The sequence below is a fragment of the Paroedura picta genome, chromosome 8 (genome assembly GCF_049243985.1).
Source record: "Paroedura picta isolate Pp20150507F chromosome 8, Ppicta_v3.0, whole genome shotgun sequence".
Classification (NCBI taxonomy): domain Eukaryota; kingdom Metazoa; phylum Chordata; class Lepidosauria; order Squamata; family Gekkonidae; genus Paroedura; species Paroedura picta.
Genome location: NC_135376.1, coordinates 96,606,014 through 96,623,873, shown reverse-complemented (window position 1 = coordinate 96,623,873; position 17,860 = coordinate 96,606,014). Strand labels below are relative to the sequence as shown.

Genomic DNA, 17,860 nt, shown 5'->3' with positions numbered 1-17,860 from the left:
CCCCCGCCCCCCGCCCCCCCCCAGCAGTGTCATGTCGGTGCCACTTTGTTCCAGGTCTACAGTGTGAAGTTCTAAAGCTGATCTTCTCTCTCACTCCCCCCTCCCTCCTTCTCTCTCTTATTGTCTCTGGAGGGTTGTCGCTGGGAGCACAAATAGCCTGTTGGCGTGTACGGCGGGAGCCCATTAGCAAAGGCTCCATCTGTGATTGGTTTTGCCTGGAAACGGGGAGACAAGCGATGAATAATTGATGGGTGTTGTGCAGCAGCCGGACAAGCAAAGGAAAAGAGAGAGAGGGAGAGAGAGAGAGAGAGAGAGAGAGGGAGCAGGATGCCCTCAGAGGGAGGAGAGAGAACCAGCTTGGAAATAGCTCCTGGCTGCCTTGTGCAGAGATTAAGGTAGCCCCAGTTTTTTCCCCCCTTTGTTCTGCACTCCACGGGGTCTGCCGAGCCATGGGGCCTTTATTCCCTCCCCGCCACGGAAGAGAGGGGAGGAAGCCCACCCTCCCTGGCTGAGGGCGGGGAGGGGGAGAGCAGAGGACTGGCTGCTAGTTGGGAATGAAACATAACTTGTGGGTAAGTTAGCTTCCTTGGAGGGGAAGGGGGGCGGTCAGGGGGGGTATTATTGCTCCAGCCCTGTCTGTGTGTGTGTGTGTGTGTGTGTGTGTCCTTGTGCACACGCGCGCTTGGCAGTGTGTTTGTGCATGCGCGTGCCTGAGAGAGAGAGAGCATTATGGGTAGCAGTGTGTTGTCAGCTGGCAGGCAGCGCGTGGGGATGAAAGACCACCAGACTGGGCAAGGTTACACAGAGTTTGCACTTGACTGAGTTGCCCTTTTGGTGTGTGTGCAAAGGCTTATGGCACTTGGTGTACGTGTGTGTGCACACGCATTTCTGTAAGGCCATTTTGGTCTTAGGATAGTTTTTATTGTAAGGGGAGAAATCCCATCCTGGAAAGCTCCCGAAGATTCGACCCCATGTTAATACTTCTTTGATTCTGTCTTTGTTGACGTAATTGGCCAGAAACCAGGGTGAAATACAGCCGTGGCCTCCCCTGAACTGCTGCCTGAGTTGCCCCAAATTTTGGGATCTCCCAAAGATGTTAGAATGTCAACAGCTGTGATTGTGCCTCAACAGGTCTACTTTCGCTTGTGTTATTTTGGAAATGAATCCCTCGCTTAATGCAATCTCTCTTTTGCTTAACACGTGTGCAAAACAAGGCCCTGGAAGAAATGTGTTGAAGGATTTTCATGGGTAGTGGTGATAAAACTGCCCTCCAACTAGACTGAGTCCCCCGACTTAAAGCTTCAGGGGCTTCTTTCCAGTTGTGTGGTGGGCTTTTGACAGGTGCATGTGGTGAATCCAAGAACAGATCCAGGGGCATTCTAGCCAGACCCTACTAGTTGGCTTGTATATTTTGGTCTGGCTTGTTTGATTAATACTGAATACATTGAAACATGGGCAAAAAAAATCAGTTATTGTTGTAGTTGAGCAAGCAGGAGGATGGGGCTGGCGGCGTTCTCAACTCTGGCTGGGAAATTCCTGAAGATTTAAGGGTGGAGCCTGGAGAGGGTAGGATTGGGGGAAGAAAGGGACCTCATCAGAGTATCGCGGAGAGTCCGTCCTCCCAGAGCAACTGTTTCCCCCAGGGGAACTGATCTCTGGAGACCAGTTTGAATTCTGGGAGGTCTCCAGGCCCAGCCCTAGGCCTGTCCATTTGGAGGTTGTGTCCCTGAATGACCTCTGGGGTTCCTGGAGAGGGATTTCAGTTCTGCCCCCTCCCTCCCCTCCCCGCCCTGAGTGCAGGAGGCATGGCCTAGAACAGGGGTAGTCAAACTGCGGCCCTCCAGATGTCCATGGACTACAATTCCCAGGAGCCCCCTGCCAGCGAATGCTGGCAGGGGGCTTCTGGGAATTGTAGTCCATGGACATCTGGAGGGCCGCAGTTTGACTACCCCTGGCCTAGAAGCAAGAGCCGGGGGGGGGGGGGAGGGCTTCTGCCGCAGAGCAGAGCGCAATCTTGTGCTTGGCCTTGGGCCTCCTATCCCTTGACGGGGGCAGGAGGAGGTAGTTAGGAGCACCGGCCCCATAGTGGAACTGGAGCCAGCCAGGGATTATCCCCCTTCTGATTGGTGCGGGGAGGAAGAATCTGGAAGAAAAGGCTACTTTGCTGTACACAAGAAAGACCTCGGGTGCATCCCCTCCCCTCCCCTCTGCTCTGATGGGATGGGATGGGACCGGACGGGAAGAGACCCTGTCTTCACATGCAGATCTGACCAGCTACCACGTGGCTGGTCAGGAACGGATTTTTTGCCTGAGTCCTGGCAGGGGCAGGGGGCAGGGGGGGTATTTTGATTTCATCCAACTTCCCCTTCTCTTCTGGCTTGTGGCTCCATGCATTTTCTTGAAACCTTTGTCTTCTTGAATCCTGCAAATACTTTTGTATAAGAAATAACGTTTTGGGGGCCTGCTGTTTTCTCATGGGGTAATGTGGGCAGGGCTGCCAGCTTCAAATTGGGAAATACCTGGAGATTTTTTTTTTAGGGGGGGGGGAGCCTGGGGAGGATGGGGTTGGATTTGGGGAGGGATTTCCACGGGGTTAATGCCATAGAGTCCACCTTCCAGAATGCCCATTTTTTCCAGGGACCTGGTCTCTGTCTCCTGGAGGTTTGTTGTGACCTCCAGCCACTCTCAGGAGGCTGGCAGACCTAAACGTGGGTGATGTGAGACAGTCTCCCTCCTCCTTGGGATCCATTACTGCACGGGTGGCCAAACTGTGGCTTTCCAGATGTCCATGGAGTACAATTCCCATGAGCCCCTGCCACCGTGCCGGGAGGGGCTCATGGGAATTGTAGTCCATAGACATCTGGAGAGCAACAGTTTGGCCACCCCTATATGAGTGGCTGGCCATTTGTGCAGATAGAACCACTACCTGGCTGCTCTTCTCTTAGGAAGGGTGGCCAGCCTCCTGGTGAGTCTTGGCGTTCCCCTGGAATGGCGATTCATCTCCAGACTGCAAAGGTCAGTTCCCCAGGGGGACATGGCAGCCTCAGCAGGCAGATTCTGCAGCATCACATTCTCTCCGAACCCCCTTCCCCTGAATCGCCAGGAATTTCCCAAGCTGCTGTCCTGCTGTGGCTCACCTGGTCAGCAGTGGCAGGAAGCCTAGGCCACTGTGGATGGCGATACCATCACGTCTGCGCAGTGCTGGCAGTGCGAGGAGGCCAGTTCTTGTGTGTGCTGGAAGCCACATTGCTTTATCACTGTAGATAGCAGGCTGATCCTCCCTCCCACTGCTGATGCCCCCTTTGCCCCCCCCCCCCGCCCCCGCCCCCCGCAATCCTGTCTCAGGCTTGACTTATGTATGCATGAGGATGAGATGGCTGCAGTGAGAACTTTTCAGTTTCCCTGCACGATTAGGAACTCCCTGCGAGTAGAAAACCTGCACATTCTCCCTGCTGTGCAGACTTTCGTTTTTGAGGGAGTGCTTTTGAGTTTGTTTTTACAAACTCATGAGATCATTCAAAGCGGGATCTACCCCCCTCCCCCCCCACACACACGCACAAACACAGATTCTGAAGTGCGGCTTCAGCCACCTTCACCTTCTGCTACCTCATTATGTAGCAGGTATGAACCAGGTGGTACTAGCACTCAGTTTTCTTGCATCCCGTCAGGAGAGGAAGGGTCTTTCCGCCAGTCTGCCTGGCCCAGTACCCCCCCCCCTCCCAACAGCAACAGAATGCTTTCCGGGAGACAGCCAGATGGCTGTTTTCATCCATGTGCAATTTCATACTTCTTTTGTTAACCTCCTTGATTTTTTTCTTTAAAAAGGCAGAGAGGGGGGAGCTGGATCTGAATAGAGTAAATAGTAATCTGCAAGAGGTTTTTGTATGTCTGTGGTGTGAACATGGATTTGGTGTTTGGAATATTTTTGGCCTACGAGGGGGGGGGGCGTGGACTGGACGTTCTCCCAGCTGCTCTGAGCACAGTGAAGAAAGCATTTTTTCAAGGATTGCCTGCAGACTGGGCCTTTAAATTGCTAGCATAAAGCTGGGCCAATGCGGACAGAGTTTTCCGATCGTTTTCCTATTCTAAACAGGTTTGCCAGATTCTCCAGCGGAGGTGGGGATTCCTGACTGACAGGCCCCGCATCCCTGCCCCTGCTCATCTGGCTGGGGGGGGACTTACCCCCCCCCCCAAAAAAAGAGATTCTCTGGCTCTGTTGGGCAGCATTACACTGGTCCATTCTTCCTTATTCCCCACCATAGGAATGATGAACAATGGGGGCACCCATTTGGGTACCCATAGAATTGGACCTCTGGTCCAATTTTCCCCCTCCCCTCAAAATTGGGGGTTCTTTTGAGGAGAGGCCCCAGCAGCTAAGCTGGAAATTTGGTAGCTCTATCTCAATCCCCACCCCCATCAGAGCACTTAATAGACACGCTAGATTTCTCTTAGACTTTAATCGCTACATAGGTTGTTACAGAGTCAAATCGATTCAGGAATCCCAAATCACACCATAGAATTTCAGTTCACCTAAAACCTTGTGGGGGGTGGGGGACCTGCATTGATACAGGTTTTTTTAATTTACCTGAACCTAATGCACACTCCTAGTCTCATCTGCCATGCCCCAAAAGTGATATCATCAAGTTACTGAGGAAGCTCTGGTATTTGGGCAAAAACTCTATGGCAGATGCTATTTTGACATAGAGCCCTTGCCCAAACACCAGAGCATCTCTGCATTGCCAGTGATATTATGACATATCTTCTGATGTGTGCCAGAAGTAATGCTGCAGCCCCGCCCCCAGCCAGCTGATCAGTCCTGGGGGCAAAGCGGAGGGGATCCCCTGCCACTAGCAGGGGTCCAGGTACTCCAGCCCGGTATGTAAAGATCTCTCCCTCTCCCTCTCGGCTGCACACATCCTGCAGACCCAGAGAGTCCTCCAGTCCTGGCAGAGAGCTGCAGCATGGCTGCCTTCTCAATTTTTCAGAAACGTTTCTGTCGTATTGCCTTTGTAGGTGTACTTCTAAAACTTAATAATGTGTGAAATGGCAGTAAGCTGATGGCAGGTCTCCTGGCCCCGTTGTTACAGCTGCTGTCACCTTCTCTGCGGCCCCTGCAGGGGTCCTCCCCGCCCTTGAACAGGAGAAGCGGCATAATGACCACGAGGACATCTTCAATGTCTGGTGTCATTTTTCCCCATCTGGGGCTAGATGGGTGGCAACCTGAGGAAAGGCTGCCTCAGACATGGCACTAGAACTTTGGGACTCCCTGCCTGGGAGACGCATCTCTATCCTCCTGTCATCTGCTTCAGTCAACCCAAAAGGTGACAGCTGTTTTGTTTTCTCTCACAAGTCCCCATTGACTTTTATTGGCCCTCCCCCCCCCCCAGGTTTTTGGTGCTGTTTGTTCATATGTTTTTGTTGAATTATTTCATACGTGCTTAATTTTAAATGCCATTTTAACGTTGAAATGTTTTAATGGTTAGGTGTTCTCCACCTTGGGAATGCTATTTAGGTAGAAAGGCAGCAAAGAAATGTTTTGCTAGCCAGAGGAAACACTGTTTTGCAGTGTTCATGGTGGGCCGAAAATCCAGATTGAAAGCAAGAGTCCGAAATCAGAACATAAGAGCTGTGGATCAAACCAGTGGTCCATCTAATGAATCCAGCATCCTATCTCATCCATTGGCCAACCAGTTTCCCCTGGAGGTTCTACAACAGGGGATAGATAGAGGCCAAGGCCTCCCCCAAATGTTGAATCCTGGCACTGGTATTGAGAGGTTTACTGCCTCTGGATGTGGAGGTTTAATCAGCTTTGCTAATAGCCACTGATAGACCCGTCCTCCTTGTAATTACGATGTTTCCCGTATGTGATTTGGGGCAATGACTGAACGCTGACACAAGCTGCTTGCCTGTGTCACATGCATGGTAAGTGGGAATGTTCTATCAGACATGACCTAAGGCCTTTTAGTATCTCCAAATGGCACCCCCAGAGTAACAAAAATAATTAATTAAAAATTGACAATGCACTGCCCTTTAGCAACATCCCAGCATGCCAGAAATCTGTTGCCAGATATGGACCACCTCATTCTGGGCTGAGTCTTTTTAGATCCATCTGTGTTTTAGGAAACTTGGGTTTACCACTGAGTGTACGCACTCCACAGGCAGTTGCATCCCAGGGATGTCTTTCAGTTTAATAGTAAATGTATAGTATGCTTTGCTGCAGTCGCACTATCCTTTTTCAGTTGGATTGCTTAATACCGTAAAGGTATTCCCCTACTAAGTGTAACAGTGGAGGAAATTGTCTTTAATTTCTGGGAGTAGAGTCTTACAATTACGCCACAAGATCAGTTAGATTAGCCAGCTTTATTTAAGCTAGTGGGCAACTTTGTGACTTTCTTACTGAGATCTCTACAGTTCTTGGGGCACCAGTCCCTAAATCCACACAGCGAATCAAAGCTCTTTAGAATCTGAGAAGCATTTGCAGGGTTACTTACTCCATCTTCAGAAATGCACAGGGATTTGGGAAGTGGAGCCTGGGGAAGGTGGGATGGGCCACAGAGGAGTAAAATGCCCAAGTGGCCACAGTGGGGGGGGGGCTGATGTCTGTGGACCAACTGGGGCTCTCCCAGTGTCTGTGGACTGCACTTCCCGAGAGAAGCTGTTTGATAGCCAGCAGGCTTCTCTCCTCTTTTCAGCTGCAGTTCCAGCGGTGTGATTCGGTCAAGGCGTCACTTGTCTTGCAGATTAGCATGATGCCAGGACTTCCTGGAACAGATTGCAAAGGTTGGCTTATTCATGCAGACTCTCCTGCCTCGATAGGGCATGATCTGTCAGCAGCATTTGCTTGTATTGATTATGGGGATGTTATTTGTCTGCCTGGAGCACCTTGCCTGTCTCCAAGGCCTCTATTAATGGAGTTCACTTCTGATATTTTTTTCTGTGCTCCCATTTTGTTGCTGTCAATAGTTCTGTCTCTGATCCTTTCGCCATACAAGCCGGTATGGATTCCTGAGTACGGCCTCAGACTTTATGCAGTTTAGTAAATACGATGATACTTAGAGTATCAGAATTATAATCTCTTATGGCTATCTTAATCTCCACCCTTCAGTTTAGAGAATGTTTGCTGCTGTCTGCAGATATCCCTGCCCTTAGATGTGTTATGCCCTTTTCATTCTATAGTTTAAGTGCTTATAATCAGAAGAAGTAAGCTCTTTTTGTGGACTACTGTCTTATCTATTTTGTTGATGTCTATTCATATTTTCTCTGGCTCTGACCTTCTCCTATATATATTTTGTAATATTTTGAAATGCGAGTAAAGGTTAATAAGGGAATGAATGCCCTTTTTACTCTTGACCCTAATAATACTGCCATGCGTGAGGATTTTGGTTCCTTGTTGCTTTTAATGCCATTCAGGGATAACAAGAAGGATGTGCAGGAGGTTGGACTAGATGACCCTGGAGGTCCCTTCCAACTCTGTGATTCTGTGATAACTCCCATAACTCTCACTGACTGAACAAGGCCCAACCAATGCAGGTGGTTGAGGCTATGGTCAGGTCCTTTGCATGGCACAGGGCTGATAGTAAGCCTTGGAAATATGTCTTTCTGTCCATGTCTGGAACACAAAGGGCTCTGCATGCTGAGTCTTGCATAACACAAAGTCTGGCATAAAACCAAATGGTTATTTGTCTGGTTTACACCAGATGGCATTTGTGTGGTGCCTGGTATGCCCACTGTGAAAACCCTGACTGTGGGAAGGATGATCCTTTGGGTCTGGCCTGGAGTCACTGTTGCTATAAATATTTCCGTAGGCCTGTATTCTGGGATGGAAAGCGGAATGGCATAGTTGTCAGGTCTTGTCAGGTCTCAGGAGTTAAACAGGATCAGCATTTGGATGGGAGACCAACGAGGAAGGCTCTGCAGAGGAAGGCCGTGGCCAACTGACTTTGCTTTTCACTTGCCTCAAAAGCCCCTTTCTGGGGTCACCAGAAGTCCACTGCAGCCTGATGGCCCTTGGCACACACAGAGGCCTATATTCTAAAGGTGAACACTAGAGCAGGGGTAGTCAAACTGCGGCCCTCCAGATGTCCATGGACTACAATTCCCAGGAGCCCCCTGCCAGCGAATGCTGGCAGGGGGCTCCTGGGAATGGTAGTCCATGGACATCTGGAGGGCCGCAGTTTGACTACCCCTGCACTAGAGGAACATAACGAAAACTGAGTGCAATAGCACCTTTAAGACCAACCAGGATTTATTCAAGACGTGAGCTTTCGTGTGCAAGCACATAGAATCACTCTTCACTTCTGTATTGAAAAGGGATATGGGCTATATGCAATTATTTGTTCACTGAAAATGTTGCTCCAGTGATATTGAGGCATGAAAATGCTATTAAAAATGCAGTGCAGTTTAATCTTCAGTATAGCCCCAATGGTGCTTTTGATTTTTACTCCGAATTCTTTGACTTCCTCCCCTGGCAATCTGTAATGTTTCTGTTTCTGGCTCTTCCCTTTGCAATTTTAAAAAGATTCTCTTCCGGAATAAACAATTCCACTGGTTATCTTTGGGAAAATGCAGCCTCTGACCAAGTATGGTGGTCGGGTTGCTTGTTCTATTTTAATCGGAGACTGACGTCGGCGTGTCCTGTGCTGAACTCTCACAAAGTAATCTGCTCCTTGGCCTACTGAGGACGGGCAGGAGCCAGCCAAGGTCAAAGAGGCTGAAGGGGCCTTTGGCTGGCCAGCGGCTTCCTGCCAGAAACCCTTTGCAGTCTCTTTGCCCCTGTGTCTCTTGTCAGCACTGTGAGACACGCAGGGCTCCCCTGGCTGCCTGGCCCAGCTTTGAGTGGGCCGGGAGAGTGGGCATTAGTGTTGCCCTGAAGACAGTGACCAGCCAGGGCAAATGGATTAATACATCGTGCTAATCAGCTGGAAAAGTGGGGGGAGTAGAGACATTGTCCTGAGGTGTGCTCATGTGTAAATATATCAGACATCTTAAGAATAACTGTAGCACAGGGCCGATTTGTACAATTTTTTAAAAAGGGTTTACACCTAATTGTTGTTTGCTTAAAATGTTTAAACCAGGGGTAGTCAAACTGCGGCCCTCCAGATGTCCATGGACTACAATTCCCAGAAGCCCCTGCCAGCGAATGCTGGCAGGGGGTTCTGGGAATTGTAGTCCATGGACACCTGGAGGGCCACAGTTTGACTATCCCTGGTTTAAACATTTAAAACACAACCGAACATCAAAGCAGAAATATTTTCAATGTATACGCCTCTTGACATGCCCCCTCCTTCCTCCCCCCCCCTCAAAAAAGAGTACTGTTGTGATTATTTTCTTTGGTCACGGAAAGCGTCTAACATTTCTGCAGTGCAGTCATCCCCACTGCATACTAGACGCTTTCTGAATTTCTGGGTGGGATCATGCCCACTCATAATAAGCTTGGGGTATGGAAGATTTCTTGCGCGCGAGCATTGTCTAGCTTTCCCAGAATTCTTTGCACTGGCGGCAATATCTCTGCATTGCAGCAAGAATAATAACAACAATAAAATAAAATGAAGAGTTTGCAATTCCCTCTTTCTCAGTGTTTGGAGGCAGGATAGCGAAGTCTCAGTCACGGTTCATAATTTCCTGGGGCAACACGCTCCTTCTCCTGATTGGCAGCTGTCCTTTGCCTCTCATTAATGCTCTCCTGGCTCTCTGCAAACTTATTGCCTATAAATGGTTTGGTGATCACACTGTCGGTTTAATGCCGTATCTCTTGCCATACATGATGCCGGAGATTAGGTCAGCTTTTGAGAGTGAACATTGCCTGGTTTTGGTGCGGGAAACTGGAGGAAACAAATGTGTGGCCATAATTATGCCAGAGAAGGAGTTACTGGCTTCTGCAGTAGTGTTTGGCGACGGACATTCATAGCAACAGAGTTTACAAGAACCAGACTTTTGCAGTCAAGTAGTGGAAGCTAATGACAAGCCGGCACACCAACTGCAAGTGTGCACAGGGATGCACCCAAATGCCTTTTTTAAAAAATAGAATGTTGTGGGCCAAAATTCAAATACAAGAGAATTAGCTGCTTTCTCCTTCTGCTCCACTGACGAGATCTGGGCCATCCAGGCCAGGGACAGTCCACTGAAGCTCCTGTCGGATTCAGGGTTGGCTACTCTTTAAGGTGCCATTGGACTCTTGGTTTACAGAGTTCAGTGGCCTCTTTGTCCTTAGGGCAACCAACAGCAGAGCCCTGTTGGTTGCCCTTAGAGCCCTTAGGGAAACCAACACCTGAGCCCACAGCAGACCACAATACTTGATGCTTGCAGGATATTTGCAGCTGAGTGCAAAAGGCAGCTGCTCCGGTGTGGGAGGGGACTCATCCTCCAAGCATTTTGAGCCCTGTCGCAAATGCGTTCCTCTCCTTCCACTGCTCCTTGGCGCAGCCCTCCCAGAGATCCTAATAGCCACTTTCAGCTCCTAGTGGAAGGTGTCTGTTGTGAGTGCTTGGAAGCCAAGCCGTCTGACGCCCATTGGGGGCCAGCGGGGAAGAGGCAGCGGCTGCGTTTGTGGGGCTGCAGAGGAACACTCTGCTGGAGAGTCTCAGCACGGATGAAAGCCAGCAGGGGGGAGAGGCAGAGAGAGACCGCTGAGTCTCAGTCCTCACATGGAGCTGAGAGGTGCCCCGACTCAAACTTCATTCTCACATCTTACAGTCCTGTGCTTCTTTGCTGCCATTCACGGGAACTGCGTTAATGCAAGCTCAGCCATTATTGCTCAATTTCTGCTGCATCGGGATCATAAGGAGCCCTTGCTGGCAGCTAAGCCCACCCCATCTCGGCCAATATGCAGAGCCTGAGGAAGACCATCACGCTGCAGCTGCAGAAATGTGCCATGTGGCCAGAATAGAACTTTGTTGGTCTTAAAGCCGCTGGATTCAAACATCCTTCTGCTGCTTTGGACCAGCAGGGCTGCCCACCCAAATTGAGGCTGAGAACAAATGTGTGTGTGTGTGTGTGTGTGTGTGTGTGTGTGTGTGTGGGTTGTTTTAATCTACAACTCCAGTCTGGAAGTCAGTATTTTAAAACGCCCCCCAGAGAGGTAAGATGGCTTCCCCAGAGTGAATGCCACGAGATTGGTCTTTGTTCCCACCCTTTAAAAATGTCACCCGTTCCTGGTCCAGTTGGGAGGAAAGCGGAGACTTACCTAAGAGAGCCCCCCCCCGTGGCCCCCTCCTGCTCAGTGCCCTGGACTTGGCTGTGTTCATAGAATCATAGAGTTGGAAGGGACCACCTGGGTCATCTAGTCTAACCCCCTGCACTATGCAGGACACTCACATCCCAATCGCTCATCCCCTGCCACCCCCTTGAGCCTTCACAGAATCAGCCTTTCTGTCAGATGGCTCTCCAGCCTCTGTTTAAAAATGTCCAAAGATGGAGAAGCCACCACCTCCCGAGGAAGCCTGAGGAAATTTGCCAGACCTAGCCAAGGGACATGAGCCTCTTGTGGCGCAGAGTGGTAAGGCAGCGATATGCTGTCTGGAGCTGTCTGCCCATGAGGTTGGGAGTTCGATCCCAGCAGCCAGCTCAAGGTTGACTCAGCCTTCCATCCTTCCGAGGTCGGTAAAATGAGTACCCAGCTTGCTGGGGGGTAAGCGGTAATGACTGGGGAAGGCACTGGCAAACCACCCCGTATTGAGTCTGCCATGGAAACGCTAGAGGGCGTCACCCCAAGGGTCAGACATGATTCGGTGCTTGCACAGGGGATACCTTTACCTTTACCTTTAGCCAAGGGACTGGTTCCCAGGCACTGCCCTTTCAGGCCTGGTGACCTCATCTGTAGGCCGATGTCTCTTCCAGTTGTTTTATTTCCCCCCAGTTTTTGAAAAATAATTTCAATACAAATAAAAGAAAGAAAAAGAAAAGAACAGAAAGAACAATATAATCTTTGCGTTGCTTGATTGGCAGATGGACAAGCTCACGCCTCGTTTCGGGCCAACTTTGAAGCTCATTGATTTTGAATGAGGCGAATGAAGGTCTTGCAGCCAACCCAAGTGGGCTTTGTGTCCTAGCCCCGTAATCCCAGGATTTCCCCTTATCTGAGTGTGCCTAAAACGCCGCCAAGCCTCGCCTCAGGACAGGGGGAGAAGCCGAGGTGGTTTTGCCGTTGCCTCACTCGGCAGAGTCCTTTCTCTCCCATGCAGCCAATGACCCTGCTTCTCTCCCAGATCTGATGAGATGAGGCTGGAGCCCCCCCTCCCCCCCCCTTCGCCGTAGTGTGCTTTAATTGTCTGCGCTCCTGGTCTGTGGGTGTAAAACATGTTGTTGGTTTGCAGAGACATTAGCTGCTGGTTGGTTGCTTTGCTGCAGTGGCAGCGGCGGCAAAAGGGCTCTCTTTATTGTTTGGTCCTTCTGTACCACTGGGGGGGGGGCTAGAAAGGGACAACTGTGCCAAGGGTGGCACTACTAGGAGGCTTCCTTCAGTCCTGTCTTACAAATGGGGTGCATTTCATCTGTGCACATTCCTAAGACGGTACATCAAAAGCGGATAAAACCCCGAGAAGGCTTCTCTGTCGACTTCACACCCTTCCTCACAGTAGGCACAGGAGAGCTCTTCGCCCCTGAGAATGACACAGAGGAAGCCTCCGGTTTTGGAGTCGCCGTCTGCTTGATCCCCTGGCTTGCCTCCTCTGCACTCGAGGGGGGTCGCTCGAAATAGCGGGCACCCATTCTGTTTCAGCTGGTGCCCAAACCGTCCTTTCAGTTTCCTAAGAGCCTCTGTAAAGCCTGGGGTGGCGTGGAGAGTGGGCATTGGCAGTCCTGGATGCCCTGGCGTGGGGAGATCAAGAGGGGGTCTGCCTGCAGCAGCAGAAAAGAGAGAGAGTCCAGGAGCACCTTCAAGGCAGGGGCCGAGCTTGAGAGTTGTCCATCCGGAGAAGGGGGCGATGACACCCGCAGGCTCCACCCAGCCACAGATGTTTTTAGACTTTGAGCTGCCCCTGGGCCCTTGCTCTTTTCTACAGGTGTTTGTGGGGACAGTGTAGGAATACAGCCGCCGTACCCCGCCTGGAATGGCTTCCGCTTGCTGGTTGAATGCCCCCTCTCAGCAGTGTGATGGCTTGAAATGTTTTATAGCCATGCATCTGTTTAACCTTTAATGGTTTTGGTGTGTATCAGGCCCTCCCGACCTGCGGCTAGTAAAACATGCCCTTGCCGGCTGCCAGAAACAGTAATGAAATTAGGATTTGAAAAATAATCAAGACCTGTCAAAGGGATTTATAATCCCTCTGTGAGACCATTAAGTGGTTTTGTACCTTTTATGTAAATAATATTTCTTACCTTGAAAAAAAAAAAAACCTCTTTCTGTACCAATTTGCAGATATTTTGCAGCCACTTAAAGCTTTGGGGTAAAGCTGTCGGGGGAAGGGGAACTCTTTTCCTAATTGCTCTCCAGAGCCTTCACCTGCGTGCAAGAGAAACTGTCTGGGGAGACAGGCAGGCAGGCTTGGCCAAATGGGCACGGTAGGCAGAGGATGTAGAAGTTCATCAGTTCGCCCATGTCCCAAGCCGCTAGATCTCAGCACAGAGTTTATTTCCTCCATCTTATTCTACCACTAGTCCCTGGCAGGTGAAAAGCTCCGCTCAGACGCTATTGCTCTCCTTTACTAAATCTGGCTATTGTGCTACTTGGCAAGATAGGCACCAAGAAGGTCTCCCTCCTTCTTCCAGTTCCCTGCGAGAGCGATCTAGTAGAAGAGCACTATGTCTGCTCTCTTTAAAGCAGGGGTAGTCAAACTGCGGCCCTCCAGATGTCCATGGACTACAATTCCCAGGAGCCCCCTGCCAGCATTCGCTGGCAGGGGGCTCCTGGGAATTGTAGTCCATGGACATCTGGAGGGCCGCAGCTTGACTACCCCTGCTTTAAAGTCTTCTCTTTGCTGTCTCCTTTGCTGTAGCATGGGCATGCTTCAAGTGAGCTGGGTCCTTGTTTTTCTGGCAGTGCTGATGGCTCAGGTGTGGGAGGTTAGTCATCAGGACAGGGACCTTCTGTAAAGTCTTTCTCCAGAGACTGCGCTTCATGCTGTTTGCTGGTTATGTTTGGATTCAAACTGAGAGTCAGATTCCTCATCTCCTGAGGAGTCCTCCTGCCCCCAAAGGCTGACTCATACCGGCGACTTTAAAACATTGTCCAAAATAAATTTATTATAGGGTGGCTTTGAATTTATGTTGATTTTCTCTATTACCTGGGTTCTATCATTCACACGCCTGCAAGTGGGAATCATATGTCACCAAATATTATACCAGTGAAAACCACTCAATTCCAGTGGGCTTTCTACCTTGTGGGGAATGGATCTTCTCCATTTTCCTGTAATCAAAGGCCTTGATGTTTTGCATGAAACGGTGACATTGAAAGCCTAAGACACTTCTGCTTCCTCCTTTTTGTTTAACCATAATACCTGACTCCCCTCTAGGTGAGCCTTCAATGATCCCAGCTTTAGGACTTGTGGTTAAAGTTGCCACCCAAGTAGAATGTTGCACACTTGCTTGGCCAGTTGCCCAAATAAAAGTTGTAAATCCAATCAGGGCTAGGGGTTAGGTTAGGTTAGGGTAGGGGTAGTCAACCTGTGGTTCTCCAGATGTTCATGGACTACAATTCCCATGAGCCCCTGCCGGCGTTGGCAGGGGCTCATGGGAATTGTAGTCCACGAACATCTGGAGAACCACAGGTTGACTACCCCTGGGTTAGGGGATGGACTTCAGTAGGATATATCAACACAGAGGCCACCCTGCAAAGCCACCATTTTATCCAGGGGAACAGGTGTTTTGTCACCTGGAGATAAGCTGTCGTTCCAGCTGTAAGAAGTGGCTAACCTAATCTGAACCAACATAACATCATCCCCAAATGCACAGGCTCCTTTCAGCAACCAACTCTGAACCATTACCTGCCTCGTCTTGTGACAATACTTCTGCTGTTATCTGATCATCTCCCTTTGGGTATATCATAAACTACATGAATGGGCTGGTAAGTTTTGAATAGCCTTGAACAACAGAAGCTGATAAAAATCTACAGATCTCCTTTATGTAATCATTTCCCAGCCCTGGAGTTTCATGACCTTTTGAAGACTTTAGAGGACATCAGCGCTCTGTGTTCCTCCTGGTTTATCTCAGAGGTGCTGCTGAAACAGGCCACACACACATTGTAGCAGCTGTTAACTGGATAGGGACTGATGGCTGGAGGCAAAAAATCTTCCCAGTTGACTTTCTGCAAAGCTCAGTATAGAAAGGTCTCTACCAGTAAACTGCTGGGGGCTTCTTGAAGCTTTACAAGAAGTGTGTGTTCATAGGGGGGATCTAATTCTTTTAAAATTATTCTTGCAAAGCTAACTTTATGTGCCGTTGGCCCGGAAAGGCCAGGCTAGCTCAATCTCGTCAGATCTTGGAAGTTAAGCAGGGTTGGTCTTGGCCAGCATTTGGATGGGAGACCACTAAGGAAGTCCAAGGTTTCTACACGGAGGCAGGCAATGGCAAGCCACCTCTGAGAGTCTCTTGCCTGGAAAAGCCTACGTGGTTCCCATAAATTGGCTGCAAGTAGAGGGGAAGGGGGAGAGAACTTTAAATGTCAGGATTTCTATGTCACATTATATGCATTGCTATTTTCAAGTTCAGTCCCATCTTAGGAACCAAGTTTTTTTGGGGGTATAAACTTTTGAGAGTCAAAACTCTCTGAGTTACCTTGTCAGAGCTTAGTTGTCCAAAAGCTTACCCCCCTCCCCCTCCAAAAAATCCTTGTTGGTCTCTACCCCTTAAAGTAGCCCTTTTTAACCTTTTGACCATGGAGAAGCTTCTGAAATAATTTCTCAGACTTCAAGGAGTCCTGGAAGTGATGTCAGCTGGCCACGCCTCCCTGCCACACCCACAGAAGTTCCAGGTCACCATAAGTGATATCACCACCCATGTTAACAGACAGCATGAAGAGGACTGAGAGGCTGAGAGACAGGTTTAGGGTGGGAATGGGTGTATAGGCTCCAGGTGCAGGTGCAGAAATGAGGAGAGAACTCACTCGTACTCAGGAGGGGGAGGGGAAGGGGGAGGGGGAGGGGAGGGGGAGCAATGACAGTGGCCAGTTCCATAGCTTCTGACCAGTTCCACTGAGGAAGGAGGGGAAAGGCTGTGGACCCCCTCCAGCACTCCTGCTGATTTCAGGGGGTCCACGGATCCCAGGTTGGGAATCCCTTCCTTAAAGACTAACAAAATTGGTGACAGGGTAGGAGTTTTCATGGGTCATGACTCACTTCTGCAGAGGCTGATGGATTTCTAGTCTGTACAGCTGAATGTGGTGCCTTCCAAGGAGACAGATCAAGATGGGGAGTCTTGTTAGTCAGTAGAGATGAGCAAGAGCACCTGAAAGACTAACTCAATTTGCAATCCTTTTTGCAATCTTAAGTACTCAGAGTCCCCATGAAGAAGAAGAGTTGGTTCTTATATGCCGCTTTTCTCTACCCGAAGGAGGCTCAAAGCGGCTTACAGTCTCCTTCCCTTTCCTCTCCCCACAACAGTCACCCTGTGAGGTGGGAGAGGCTGAGAGAGCCCTGATATCACTGAAGAAGAAGAGTTGGTTCTTGTATGCCGCTTTCCCCTACCTAAAGGAGGCTCAAAGCGGCTTACAGCCGCCTTCCCTTTCCTCTCCCCACAACAGACACCCTGTGGGGTGGGTGAGGCTGAGAGAGCGCTGATATCACTGCTCGGTCAGAACAGGTTTATCAGCGCTGAGCCCAAGGTCACCCAGCTGGCTGAATGTGGGGGAGTGCAGACTCGAACCCGGATTGCCAGATTAGAAGTCCGCACTCCTAACCACTACACCAAACTGGCTCTGAGGTCTGCTCAGTGGAACTTACTTCCAGGAAAGCATTCCTAGGGTTGAGCTGTGTGTAGAGCTATGTCCATCACAGAAAGATAAAATTATGACAGGTTTGTTTCTTAATTGTCTCTCTCCGTTTTATGTTTTTCTTGATGTTTAGAGGCTTAATCTTCCTAACCTGACATTGTAACTATGCACCTCCTGGTTTGGGCCTCATTTGTTTTATTGTGTGTTTTTTAAGAAACATACACAACGAATTATATTCTTGTTTGTTAAACAACACTGACTAGGAAAACAAAGATATTATAAGCACCAGTCATAAACACGGGGAATTACCATACAATTACAGCCTAGAAGCATCAGCCAAAGATATAATCATGTCGACAAGAAAAATACATCCATAAATCTAAGAACAATTGTTACAATTTACTGCGGAATTATAGAACAAATTCATTTCAAAACCATTAGAACGACTAGGGCAGGTGACTTCAAAACCAACAGTTAAGAGAGAGAGCAAACACACACAAATATGCTTGGGAAAACACAGTCGTTTCTTAAGTGTCAAGCGCAGGGGTCCCCAACCTTTTTGAGCCGTGGGTAGGGTTGGGCGCTTTGGCACAGTGCGGTGCTGGCTGCGTCGGGAGCGAACGGCTGCTTCGGGTGCCGAAGCGCCCAAACCTAGCCGTGGGTACCTTTGGCAATCTCATACCGGGTGATCAGCACAACTACAGAATGCCTGCAGTGGAAGAAGTGCAGAGGAGAAAGGTCACTTCCCGTGGATAAGAGGAGCGGGAGAGAGTGGCAGCACCCACTGAAACAGCACTGTTGCAGTCTGCACAGCCACCCCATTAGCACAAGAGCCCCACTTCGCCACACCTACTCTCTCAAAACACTTAGGAAATATGTCAGCGGGCACCATGTTGGGGACCCTTGGCCTAACATGATTTTTCTTAGCAGTTAGAATCATAGAATCATAGAGTTGGAAGGGACCTCCTGGGTCATCTAGTCCAACCCCCTGCACTATGT

At 49.6% G+C, this 17,860-nt stretch overlaps 1 protein-coding gene across 13 annotated transcripts in view; it reads left to right on the top strand.

Annotated features, from left to right (window-relative positions):
• The window catches only part of ZMIZ1 (zinc finger MIZ-type containing 1), a 410,316-nt gene that overhangs the window by 279,895 nt on the left and 112,561 nt on the right, over positions 1 to 17,860 (top strand). The window contains exon 1 of one of the 13 annotated variants that reach the window (XM_077350900.1): positions 287 to 395. The exons of 11 other annotated variants lie outside the window; for them this stretch is intronic. The gene's annotated coding sequence lies outside the window, so the exon portion shown is untranslated. Of the gene's footprint in view, positions 1 to 286; positions 396 to 424; positions 573 to 17,860 lie in introns of those variants that run through there. One more of the 13 variants, XM_077350899.1, reaches the window with a different exon arrangement.